The sequence below is a fragment of the Ictidomys tridecemlineatus genome, chromosome 3 (genome assembly GCF_052094955.1).
Source record: "Ictidomys tridecemlineatus isolate mIctTri1 chromosome 3, mIctTri1.hap1, whole genome shotgun sequence".
NCBI lineage: Eukaryota > Metazoa > Chordata > Mammalia > Rodentia > Sciuridae > Ictidomys > Ictidomys tridecemlineatus.
The window spans coordinates 202,861,561-202,874,002 of NC_135479.1; the positions used below are offsets into that span (position 1 = coordinate 202,861,561).

The window sequence follows — 12,442 nt, forward strand, 5'->3', positions numbered from 1 at the left end:
ACAAGTAATGAGGTTAGTTCTAAAGCATCTTTAAAGACTTGTAATTTAAAGACTTTTAAATGAACCAAGTTCATTTTGAGCAAAGAATTGGCAGGTCTAGTCCTCAATAAAATTTCAGCTAGAAATGGCCTCAGGAGTCATGTAGTTCAACATTTCCTAAGAGGTCTATTTGGAAATGGAATTTTGTGGAGATGTAAAAAGGCATTTCATGAAATGTGTGTCCCATACTGCAATAAATTAACTAGTACAACGAAACTACGTCGTGTTTTGCCTGTTAGGATTTTAATATTCTATGGTCTTCTGTGACCTCACAGGAAAGGGACAGAACATCCTTGCATTTAAGAGCTCAGGGTCCAGCATGTGACATACCTACTCTGACACTTGCTGGGAGTATCAACTTGAACATAGTCCTTATCTTTGTAAAGTCTTCACTAATATCTTTGTCTATAAATCAACTATGGAAAGCTGTGAGGATTAAATGTGTGTTGCTCTTAGTTTCTGGCACAAAGAAAATCTCTGACTAATGTTAGCTGTTTTCTGATCCTTTTATTTTTCATTTTTTAATTTAGTTGATGATAAGGGTATTTTTATTGCTAAGCATGTAGTATGATAATAATCAGAATAATCATTGGAAAATATTGTCTTGTATATGAGAAATGCTGTGTACAATTTGGAAGAGACTTGAATGCCTAATCAAGGAGTTTAGACTTAAATACATAAAAAGCAAAGTTTTTGACTGACCAGGGCATGGCACAGTGAAAGCTATGTTTTAGGAGAGGTTCCAGCATGGATCAGGTGAGGAAGCGTGGTGTGTAGGTCAACAACTGTGCAAGAAGTACAATAGGAGAGGATAAGACCCAGACACAGTGCAGCAGGAAGAGGGGTGAGGTTGAATGTGTGTGAGAGAAAGAGCTACAAATGAGAATTTGGTGGCCAATCATCCACAGGTCACCTGACTTCTACCCTTTATAAACCAAAGCAGTTATACTAATTTGTGATTACATTTTAAAAGCTTGTTATGTCAAAGTTTTAGATAAGATTTTCAAAAGTACTTCTTATTAGGAACATTTATGGTATTGATTTTGGTATTTTTTTCCTGTCAGTGTTCATTCCAGTATTCGAAAGAAAAGTGTCTATGTGTGCATGTGTTTGCATAAACATCATTTGTTTTGTCAATTTATTCTTCTCATTTCCTTCAAAATAATTAAACTTTGAAGGACCAGATCTATTTGTACCTCAGCATCACTTTATCAATATTCCTTTCTAATTGTAGCCTGTTTTCCCTGGATATTCAAGGTCCCTATGACTGTTTATTGCCTTTGTAATTGCCTCAAGGAAATACTGCAAGTCTCTGGCCCATTATTTCTACCAGGTTTCCAAGTAGAAATTATTATTCTCTTCCCTCCCTCAATGGTGCATTGGAATCAATAATCACCACACATTTCCTAAATGTCAAAAGAGTCTCATCCTATGATAAGGAGAGCTGGGTTTTGCTACAAAGTGGGTTTAATTTAAATTCCTGTCTGTTGCTCTCAGTGGCATGGTTTTCTATTAGCTGCCACTCCTATTGACAGAATTTAAATGCTTTTTTTTTTTTTTTTTTTTTGCATTTAGAACAATGGTATCTCTTGGAGGCTCCAGTAACCCCAAGGTTTCACCTTAGATCTCCTAGGTGCTTGCATTTAAGGCAGCTCCTGTAAACAATGACTCTCAGCAGCTGGCCTCCTCTTCTTTTTTGTCCTCTTCTTTCATCAGTCAAGTATTTAAAGTCTATCATGACCCACATATAGTACTGGACCTTTCAGACAATTGTCTTGGATAACTTTTTTGAGGTAGGGATGTCGCTTTTGACGACAAGAAAATCAAATCTCAGAAATAAATATCCACTCGAATTTGGAGGCTGGCAGCTCTAAAGCTCAGACACTGACTCCTGTAAGCAGTGGTGGTAGCTGCTCCCATTGGAGACCCCTAGGCCAGGCTGCTAATGCCTTTCCTTCTGAGTGCATTTGAGAGTTCCTGCAGGGGAGCTGAAATGTGTCCTCTCAGTCCTGTGGAATGTGCAGGGTGGTCTCTGCTGGCCACCGAACTTCCACTGTTCTGTGAAAGCATGATAGATTTCAAGGGCACTTCTGTCAACTGGGCACAGTTACCCTTGGGGTCCTTTTTGCTACTACACAGTTCCAAAGGGAGATATATTTCTGGGCAGCTGTTAACTACTATGTACATGAACTTCGAACAAACACTTGGACCAAGTTGGTTTGTTTGTTTGTTTTAACATATAAATTAAGTTAATAATACTCACCTAATGGGATGATGGGAATTTTTAATAGTGTATCTTATTGAAGGGGCTTAGTTTGATACCTGGTCTGTGCTGAGTAAATCAGTTGGTATAAAATTTCTCTTTCCTTTCCGTTTTTCTTTACAGTGAATACATTCTTTCCCATGAATTTTAGCAATACGTTTGTGCCTCATTGTCCCCTGTTCTGAATGTTGTAATTATCTTGATTTCACAGATGCTTTGACGATATCAGAATCTACCCCCTATCAGTGTACAGTTTTCATCCATCTATTCTTTTATTGTTACAAATTATATTCAGAATGCATGTTTTTTTATGCTGCTTTTCCTATATATTGTACTAGTTGGTATTCACACCTGACGATGCTTGCATTGACGAGGGAAGGGTTATCTCTTGGGCTTGTATCAATATTATTCCAGGGCTATTCAATCACATAGTTGTGCTTTTCTTCCATTTCGTCTAAAATCTTCTCTAGAATTCATTTTGGAATCAAAGTTAGATGCTCATGTAAGCGTGCTTTATTTTTTAAAACATCTAGAATATTTTGGACATTTTTTTCCTTTTACCACATGAATAAATAACTAAAGGAATAACTAAAGGTTGATCTCTCCTTTAGCTTTTGGAAAATAATTGTGGCTCATTACCTATGCTTCCCAGAGAATCACTGAACCAAGAATATGCTCTACATGACAAATTACAATCTATTTAACAATAGGTAAATTTTTTAAAGTTAGCTCAAAGGAACATAAATAAAACAGGCTTCAAAAATAAAGCTTTAACACAAATAAGATATTCTCAAAAGATACATGGTAAAAGGTATACTTTCAATTACATTTAGAATAAAAATTTTCTAAAGTAGTCCTACAGTTTATCATTTAGAGATCTTTATCTCCATATCCCATGACCAAGATCAATATTTATTTATTCTTTTACAGTAAAAGCAATGTTGTCTTTGTCCTCTGGAACCTGTAGTAATAAAATATTTTATAGCTCCTTTATATTTTATAACTTTAAAATTTCATTGAGGCTACCTGAGGAATAGTGCAGAGATGTGATTTCTTTGTAAAGGGATTTTAATCCTTAATTAATCTTTCTACAAATCTATCACAGAGATGTCTTTTGAGGATTAATGAGAAAATGTTTTAGAACATTCTCAAAATCTTGAATAACAGGCATTAGGTAAAATGAGAAGGATTATATTACTACTGTTCACAACAAGAATACTGTTGTATCAAATAATTCCTTAACAAAATTTTGATAAGATAAAATATAGACTGAGATCATTAACTGACACTCAGTCCACAGATAACTCACACTATATTGAGAATTGTGAATCGATTTTTTCATAACTTCACAATGAATTGTATGGGAAATAATTGATGGCAGACACGTCTCCTATTATTATTTCATTCGATCAATATCTTTATTTGTCGCTACTTTAACCTCAACATGATTATGAAGATAAACATCCAATACAACCTAAACCTTGTAATTTTTTGGCTATGTCTAAGTTAGTTGAGAATCATTAAACCAGACTTAAAAATAGTTTAACTGAGTACATCCCACTCTGTACCGTGTACCAGTATGGGAGAAACTGAGATAGGAAGGTTATCTTTTGTATCCTTGACAATCAAAAAAACCTAGCCTGGAAAAACAACTTGAATATGAGACTACAGGAGATACATTAAAATAAGTAGGAAAGAATAATTTTTAACACATTTAGAATATTGGGACACTAATTCCTCTAATGGTGTGCACTGGGAGGACTTTTTGAAGAAAGCCTGTGAATTAAATTCTTATGCCCACATAGCAATTCCTCTGGGATAAATAAGGACATTTCTATTTGTAATAGAAGCAAGGAGTTTGGTAGGTATAATGTAGAGAATGAAATTGGTAAGAGAATAGAAAGTTGTCTGATTAGGAAATTATTTTCTTTTTAAAAATATTTGGACCATCCTGAGAGATGGCAGCAAGACAGTATCCTATAGCCTCAGCAAGACCCAATGAGCAAGTGAGCTTGGGAAGTGTCTGCAAATGTTAGAGCATCAAACATTTTATTGAGCATTTTTTTTATGCTCATAGAAGGGAACTGGGGGAGCAAAGGAGGTTATATTGGAGGGTGAATGGTCTATGATAGAAGAAAACAGGGTCTAGGGTCCCACAGAGACATTCAGGTACAGCACTTCACCTGGAATGGGGATAAAAAGTGAATGGAGAAAACTAGAGAAGAGAATGGAGTTGAGAGACTTCAAGATGAAGCAGTAGGATCAAGCCACTGCTGTTGACTGAATGCTTGGCTCACCCCTCAAGTGCATATGCTGAAATTTTAACCCCCAAGGTGAAGTACTTAGGGGGGGCCTCTGGGTTGTGAGAGTGCAGTCATGAATGAGATTAGGGCTCTAATGCAATGATCCTAGGGAGCTCTCTTGCTCCTTCTATCATGTGAGGACACTACGGGAAGATGGGCTTCTATAAACCAGGAAACAGATCTACTAGGCTTCCGTCTTAAATCCCCCTCAAAGATCTATGAGTTTAAGGCCTGGTTCCTATTGGTGGTGCTATTGGTGTGTGTGTGTGTGTGTGTGTGTGTGTGTGTGTGTGTGTGTGTGTAGAACTTTGAGAAATAGGGCTTCGTTGAAGAAAGTTAGGTCATTGAGGGATATGAAGGGGATAGTGGGACCCCAGTTTCTCCCTCTGTCTTTCTTTTTTCTCGCTAATCTTGTGCTGTTAGAGGTTTTGCTCTGCCCAGCACTCTTGATGCTTTGTTATAGACCCAAAGCAACCACTGGCAACCACACCAGGATTGGAACCTCCAAAGCTGAGCCAAAATAAACCTTCTGTCTTTGTAAGTTGATCATCTCAAATACTTGTTATAGTGATGGAAAGCTGACTAACATGGGGCCTTTACCAGACACTGAATCGGCTAGCTCTTTCACCTTTGAATTTCCAGGCTTCCAATCTGTGAGAAATAAATTTCTGTTATTTACAAAGCACCTGGTATGGTTCTCTGTTAGAGCAGCTCCCATTCACTGAGACAACAAGTAAATGGCTGAAAATAAGTAGAAAAGAGAAGATTTAAAGATGATTCTGAACTTCCTGACTGGAGACAGGAGGGTCTAAGATTGCTAATTCCATTAGTAGAATTAGGCAGTTTAGGAAAAGGGACAATTTTATGTAGATGAAGAAGAAGAAAAAACTTTGAGTAAAAGATAGTTCTCAGTTGTGGACCTGTTAAGTTTGAAACAATCAAGAGGAACCTGTTTGGAAGTTATGAACATGCAATAGGACTTGGTTGTCTGGTGTAAACCTATGTCCAAGTCAGCATCACAGAGAACTGTGAGCCAATGTTGTATACGAGAAACAGAAGGGTATAAAGGCAGCCGCCACAGAGAAAGAAGGGTTAGTGGAAGGAATTTAGAGGGCTGTTGTATTACACTACCCACCACATTGTTTGGATCCAGAAATTACATTTTGGCAACATGCCACATAGTTGGCCGTTTATTTAGCTATATGCACCTAAGAGTATTTGACAGCTTTACAAGAAAATAATATCTTCTCTGTTTTCATTTTAATTGGGCATATTTAGAATTGGCTCCAGATTTTGATTCATCTGATTCATCTTCCTAAAAACTGAAAATTGGAGTATCGATTCAGGGTCCTTATTTGTTGCTGTTTTTCTTTTTTTTTTTCTCTCTCTCTCTCAAAGTTAAGCTAGTAGAACAATTAGGAGTTCCAGTCTTCCATCTAGAGACATTTTAGGAAAAAACAGTAGCTCATTAAAGAGTTATGTTATTCCAAAGGCAGGAGTAATAAGGCCAGGAAACATTGTAACTGTCTTTTCCTTGTTTCCCTGAGATGAAAGGTGATAATGACCTCTTCACACAGCCCCAGATCTTTGAAAAAACATGTTTAAACAAATGCTTGAAATCAAACAGAAGATGAAGAAAACCTCGGGCAAACCATCTCAAAGGCCTATTAGCATTTAACCTCCTAATATTTTGTGGTTAAAAGAGTTTACATGTACATTTGTTAGGAAAATGAACCCCGGAAGTTATTTGAGGCTTTCGTAGTATAATGGGGCTACAGAATTTCAAAAATACGATTGTTATAATAACCTCAACCAGGAAACAAAATCACTTATGCTTTAGTGTATTTTACACATAACACTAACTCACCTTTGGTGTCACCAAATATTCGGGTTTTAAACACACAAAAAAGTTGAGTCTATATTATTGAATGTACCATTTATATCCTTTAAGCATTGACAAGAAGGTGCTATTTGCTTTTTATTTGTCAGCAAAAAAAAAAAAAAGAAGATCCCACACCATTATTAGAAAAGTCTTTACCAAGTCATTCCTTGTTACTTTGAATCAGGACAATTTTATTTTTCTGCCAAGGAGATGCAGCCAACTTCAAATGTGCATTAAGAATAATGGTCTAGCAAGATAGTAAATTCCAATTTCCTATGATCAGAGAATCTTATTACCTTTATCCTCTCTCTTGCTTCCTGTTCACATAGGAAGTTAAAAGATGTATTTGGATTGAATTTGCTTAGCTCTACATTCTCCTAAATGGAAGGTGAAGTTCTGGGGACTGGCCAAGCACTAACTACATCTAAAAAATGCAATTCTAAAGCCCCAGTTTATTTCTGGTTGCTGTTGAATTTCCCCATTTGTTGTTAAATGTGCAGATTGCAAAGTAGCATATTGTTCCTGACAACTTCACATGATGGTGGAGATCCACAGATGGTGTGTCTTTTCAAATATGATAAGTGTCTAATGCTGGTTTGTGGCAATCAGGACAATGCTGCAGGATCTTGGGGCTCAGGCATATCTTGATAGTAGGTCCACAAGGCAACAAATGAGTTCAGGCCCAAGTAGAAGCTTTTGACACAGCAGCAATGTCACTTAATGCATTTTTTAAAGCATATGTCTTAGTCCATTTGGTGTTGATATAACAAAATATCTGAGGATAGGCACTCTGTAAAGAAAAGAAGCTTAGGTTGGCTCACAGTGGTGGAGGCTAGCTCAGGCAACCTCATGGGATGAACAACTCTGCTGTGTGACAGCATGGGAACACACATGAGAGGGATGTTACATGATGAGATAGGAAGCAAGTGACCAGGGGAGGGCAGGTTTACTCTTATGAGACAATTTATTCTGGAGGTAACTAAGCTGGTCCTATCAGCATGCATCACTTCTGAAGGTGGCACCCTTATGGTCTAAGCATTTATTAAAGGACCTACCATCTCAGTGCCATTACGTTGGGGCCTAAGCTTCCAACACATTAAGCTTTGGGGAATAAATTGTGTCCAAACCATAGCAGCGCTACAGCTCCAAGAGCACATCATCATATAAGCGAGAAGGTGGGAATTCTGACAGATTGGATGATACAGTTAAAGCTTTTTGTGGACTCCCCTACGCCATACCAGTTTGATTTGTTTGGAAAAGCACCAGGAGTACAAAAATACCCAGACTGACTTTCTGGTCCTTATTCCTCCTCTAATCAATGTCCAATTTGTTGGCCTTCTCTGATTGCTGGGTTCCTCTCAACTGTTCCTAAAAAGTTGCTAGGTATATATTTCATAATGATTAACGAGGATTAACTTAATGAAATTAAAAACAGCATATGTTATGGTCTGGATTTGAGGTGTCCCCTCAAACCCCTGTTTTTCATGCCGTATAGAGGTGACATGATGTGGTTTGTGAGAGTTGTCACCTTATCAGGCCATCTAGTTTGATTGGACCAACTGGGTGGTAACTGTGGGCAGCTGTGGCATGACTGGAGGAGGGGGACATTAGAGGAATGCCCTGGAAGGGTCCATCTTCCCTGCAGGCCCCTCCCCTTGTTCTGTCTGCTTCCTGGCTGCCAGGGGTGATCTTTTGTCCACCATGTCCCTCTGCCATGGTGTTTTACCTCAAACCAGGATAAATGGAATCAGCTGGTCATGAACCGAAACCGTGAAACCATGAGACAAAATAACTATTTCTCCGCTAAAGCTCTTCTTTTCAGGTCTTTTGGTCACAACAACAAAGACCTAATACATTCTATTATTCTCACAGGGATTCATCCACAAAGTAGTATTGATAAAAGAAAGTGGGTTCCAGGGTTTGGAGATACTCAGTTTTCATCAGAATCAAGGATCAGAGATGCTGAGTGGCTCCCTCTGGACCATTTAGTCCCTGAGTCTCTTCTTCCACAAGAAGGATGGATTCATCTTACACATGCATCTGGAACTTTATTGAAAATGTTTACATACAAATATCTTGCTTAACACTTACTAGTTCCCTTATATCATTGGTTAAGAAACCAAAGTCCATAATGATTAAGATGCAAATGGAAGTCTCTTGGTTATCAGGAAGTGAAACTGGAATATAAAATCAACACTTCCTGATTTTCCATCCTTTTCTCTTACTTAATGTACATGTATCCTTTGGCTAGAGATGGAATTCAGCCCTCTTGCATTGGAATTACCCCTTGATAGAATAGATTATATACATTTAGAGTTTGTTATTTAAGTGTTTTCCTACATGGTATTCAAGATATTGTGTAATTTTCATTTCAGGAAAAAAATACATTTTTTAAAACGTGACATATTTTCTAATTTCTTTTGACTGTAATCCTTGCATCTACTTCTCCCATTCATTTTCTGAGTTCCTATTATAAAGCCAAATGCACCATGCCAGTAAAATACTCATCAATTAAAAAAAAATAAACAAGCATGTTTGTTATCATGGGATTCATAGAACTGAAAGAACAGTTGGTTCAGGCAAAGATGTTTTTGGAAAAGGCCTAAATGATAAGAACAGATTAATTAATCAAACAGTAGAAATAAATAAGGAAATGAAGAAGGACGTGTAATAATCATTTGGTGTTAGTTTGGGCATTGAGAAATCACCTAAAAGTCATTTAGGCGATTTTACAATTTGGAAAAGGACAAAATCATCTTATATATTACAAATCCATGGAAGATATTTTGTAAAATATATTTAAGAGGGTAGATTGGCTGTCTTATATACCAAGGATGAGTTTCAGTTTCTTGGTTTCATACCTGTCCTCCACACTAAGTTAATTTCATGATTCCTGGATGGCTACCATATCTTGGCTAACTACCTGTTTGCTTAGTTGTCTGTTTGTTTTTTGTAGTCTTGCTCATTCCTAATATATTTCCCAACATTCATAAACATAAAACCTTTCATTTCCTAATTTTTTTTATTTCTCTTCCACTTTTCACTGAAAAAATGTTTCTAGCGGTAGAAATATTTCATGATTCAGAAGGATGATGACATCAAAGAGAAGAATTGTTCACTATGTCCATCTGCCAGTTCCACATCCTCATAATGACATTCTAACCTTGTTTTGGCTCCTGAGAGGAGAAGCTTGTGAGGATAAATTCAACGCAGGAAGCTAGGTCTCTATTATCCCACCCTTCAGGTCTCCTTGAAAGTTAAATCCTAGGCATCTTGTTTATCCACCACAGGAATCAGTTTTCTATGGGCCTCCTTCTCCCTTGCCGAAGTTGCTGGCACATCTGACACATCCGCTAACCCTCAACTTCTTGCACCCTGATAGAGGCCCAGGTGAAGTGCCACTTTCACTAGGAAAGCTCACTCTCATTGCCTGACCCGAGTCAATTGACCTTTCATTTTTATCCACAGGACATGACAAAGACGTATAATTTGTATTCGTGATGATATTTTTGCAAACTGGAAGGAAGCTTAAAGTTTCACTAAAAGTATGAATTGGATTATTCATGTTATATAAATATGGAAAAAGAATCAGCCTTGTTCTTATCGTTATATCTCAATATGTTCATTGAACAAACATTTAACAAATACCTACTGTGTACTAAAGTTAGTATTCGAAAGATAGGGTGATCAATGATATAGAGCAAATTCTCACGATGCACCACTTAAGAAAATTCAGGCAAGCACAAACACCATAATAGCATATTACAATGCGTGATGAGCAATAAGCAAAATAAATGTGGTGATAGAATACATTTAGTGATGTTAGGGAGAGGGTCCCGTGATCCGCTTTGACCAACAGTATGGTCGATGATGTCATCTAACTTCTGAACTTGGGCTACTAGAGATCTTCACCTTCCTCTTTCCTATGCTTGCAAAATTTCTCTTAGAACTTGACCCTTACATGGCGAGAAGTTCAAGTTACATGGAGTGACCCTATGAGGAGGACTGAAACATTCTAGTGACAGTCTCAGGTGAGCCCAGTTGAGAGCCAGGATTGGCTAACCAGCCTATTTGAGGGATTTCAGCCTATTTGAGCTGTCAGATGACGGCTGTCCCAACCAACATCACATGACCCAGAAAAATGATCTACCAAGTCTAGTGTGCCCATAGAATCAAGAGAGGGGATACAAGTCTATTGTTCATTTTCAGCCACTGTGTGGGGGCAGGGGTTTTTGTATGGGATAAAACAGGTCATTGGAACAGTGTGTGTAAAAGAACTTATAAAAGCAAATCACTGTGTCCACAGAACAAAAGTGAACCTCCTTGAGGACAGAGAATTATGGTGGCTGCAAATTCCCTGGCTTAGGTAAGCGGTTGCTGGGTAAACACGCATGAATAACAGCATGAACTTGGAGAGTTTAGTTCCATTCCTTCACCCAGGAAATTTTTATCACCTCTTTTTCTTAACTAAAAGTTGGCCTCTCTCCTATAAGTATTCTTTATCTCTTGCAACTTATATGAAACTCTCTTTTTCTTATCTTAGTAGCAATAAACAGTGACAAAACAGCTACACTTTCTTTAATTAAAGAGGTTTATTTTTATATTTTTTTTAGTCATACATGACAGTAGAATGTACTTTGGCATATTATACATACACAAAGTATAACTTTTTCTAATTAAGATCCCATTCTTGTGGTTGTACATGTTGTGGAGTTACCCTGGTCATTGCATTCAAATGCAGACTACACTGAGATTCCATCTCATCTCACTTCAGTCAGAATGGCAATTATCAAGAATACAAGCAACAATACATGTTGGCGAGGATGTGGGAAGAAAGGTACTCTCAGACATTGCTAGTGGGACTGCAAATTGGTGAAACCATTGTGGAAAGCAGTATGGAGGTTCGTTAGAAAACTTGGCATGGAACCACCATTTGACCCAGTTATCCCACGCCTCCATCTATACCAAAGGACTTAAAATCAGCATACTATAATAATGCAGTCATGTAAATGTTTATAGCAGTTCAATTTCCAATAGCCAAGTTATGGAAACAACCCAGGTGTCCTTCTATGGATGAATGGATAAAAAAATGAGGTATCTATACACCATCCATAAAGAAGAATAAAATTATGACTTTTGCTGGTAAATGGATAGAACTGGAGAAGTATCATGCTAAGTGAAATCAGCCAGTCCCCAAAAAACCAAAAGCCAAATGTTCTCTCTGATATGTGGATGCAAACCCACAACAAGGGAGGGTGGGGAAGGGAAGAATGGAAGTACATTGGATTAGACAAAGGGGAAGGAAGGGAAGGGAGGGGGGAGGAGAATAGGAAGGACAATAGAATTAACTGGACATAAATTTCCTAGCCTTGTATTTTAATGCTACACTTTCCTGATGTTTAGTTATTTTGTCATCTCAACCAACTCCCAAGGTCCTTGAAAGTGTAAGTTTTATTCTTAGTCTTTTGGCTCTAACACACTGCTGGCCTCATGGGTCATCTGTTCCTAACACCTAAGGGACTCAATTAATACAAGGTTAACCACTTTATGTTCACATGGAAGCAATATTCAATATACTTGGTGGTAACTTAATCCATTTAGTGGTTTTCACATATAGAGGAGGGTAGAGAAATGTGTTTGCATATTCTGGCAATATTTCCAAGTTTTCTAACTTTCAGCAACCATTTAAATATTCCTTATAACTTCTCAAGGTTCTATGAAACAGAATGAGAACCGTAATCAGTGAAATAAAGGCCTGTGAGTCAAATAAAAATAATGTTTTCCCATTTGACCTTTAGCAAGTAAAGAATTCTCAAGTATATAAACTTGCAATGGTTCTACTTCATTAGGTTACTCAGCAGTGCATTGACTAATGGTTGTTTCAGGAAAGAAAGTCATAGCTAATGAGCAGGGAGCTTTTAATAATGGCCTGTGAGGTCCCACACTTACCACCAA

The 12,442-nt window shown here is 37.5% G+C and overlaps 1 protein-coding gene across 7 annotated transcripts in view; it reads right to left on the bottom strand.

The window, feature by feature from the left end:
• Nucleotides 1-12,442, bottom strand: part of Grik1 (glutamate ionotropic receptor kainate type subunit 1) — a 378,046-nt gene that overhangs the window by 316,594 nt on the left and 49,010 nt on the right. The window lies entirely within an intron of this gene.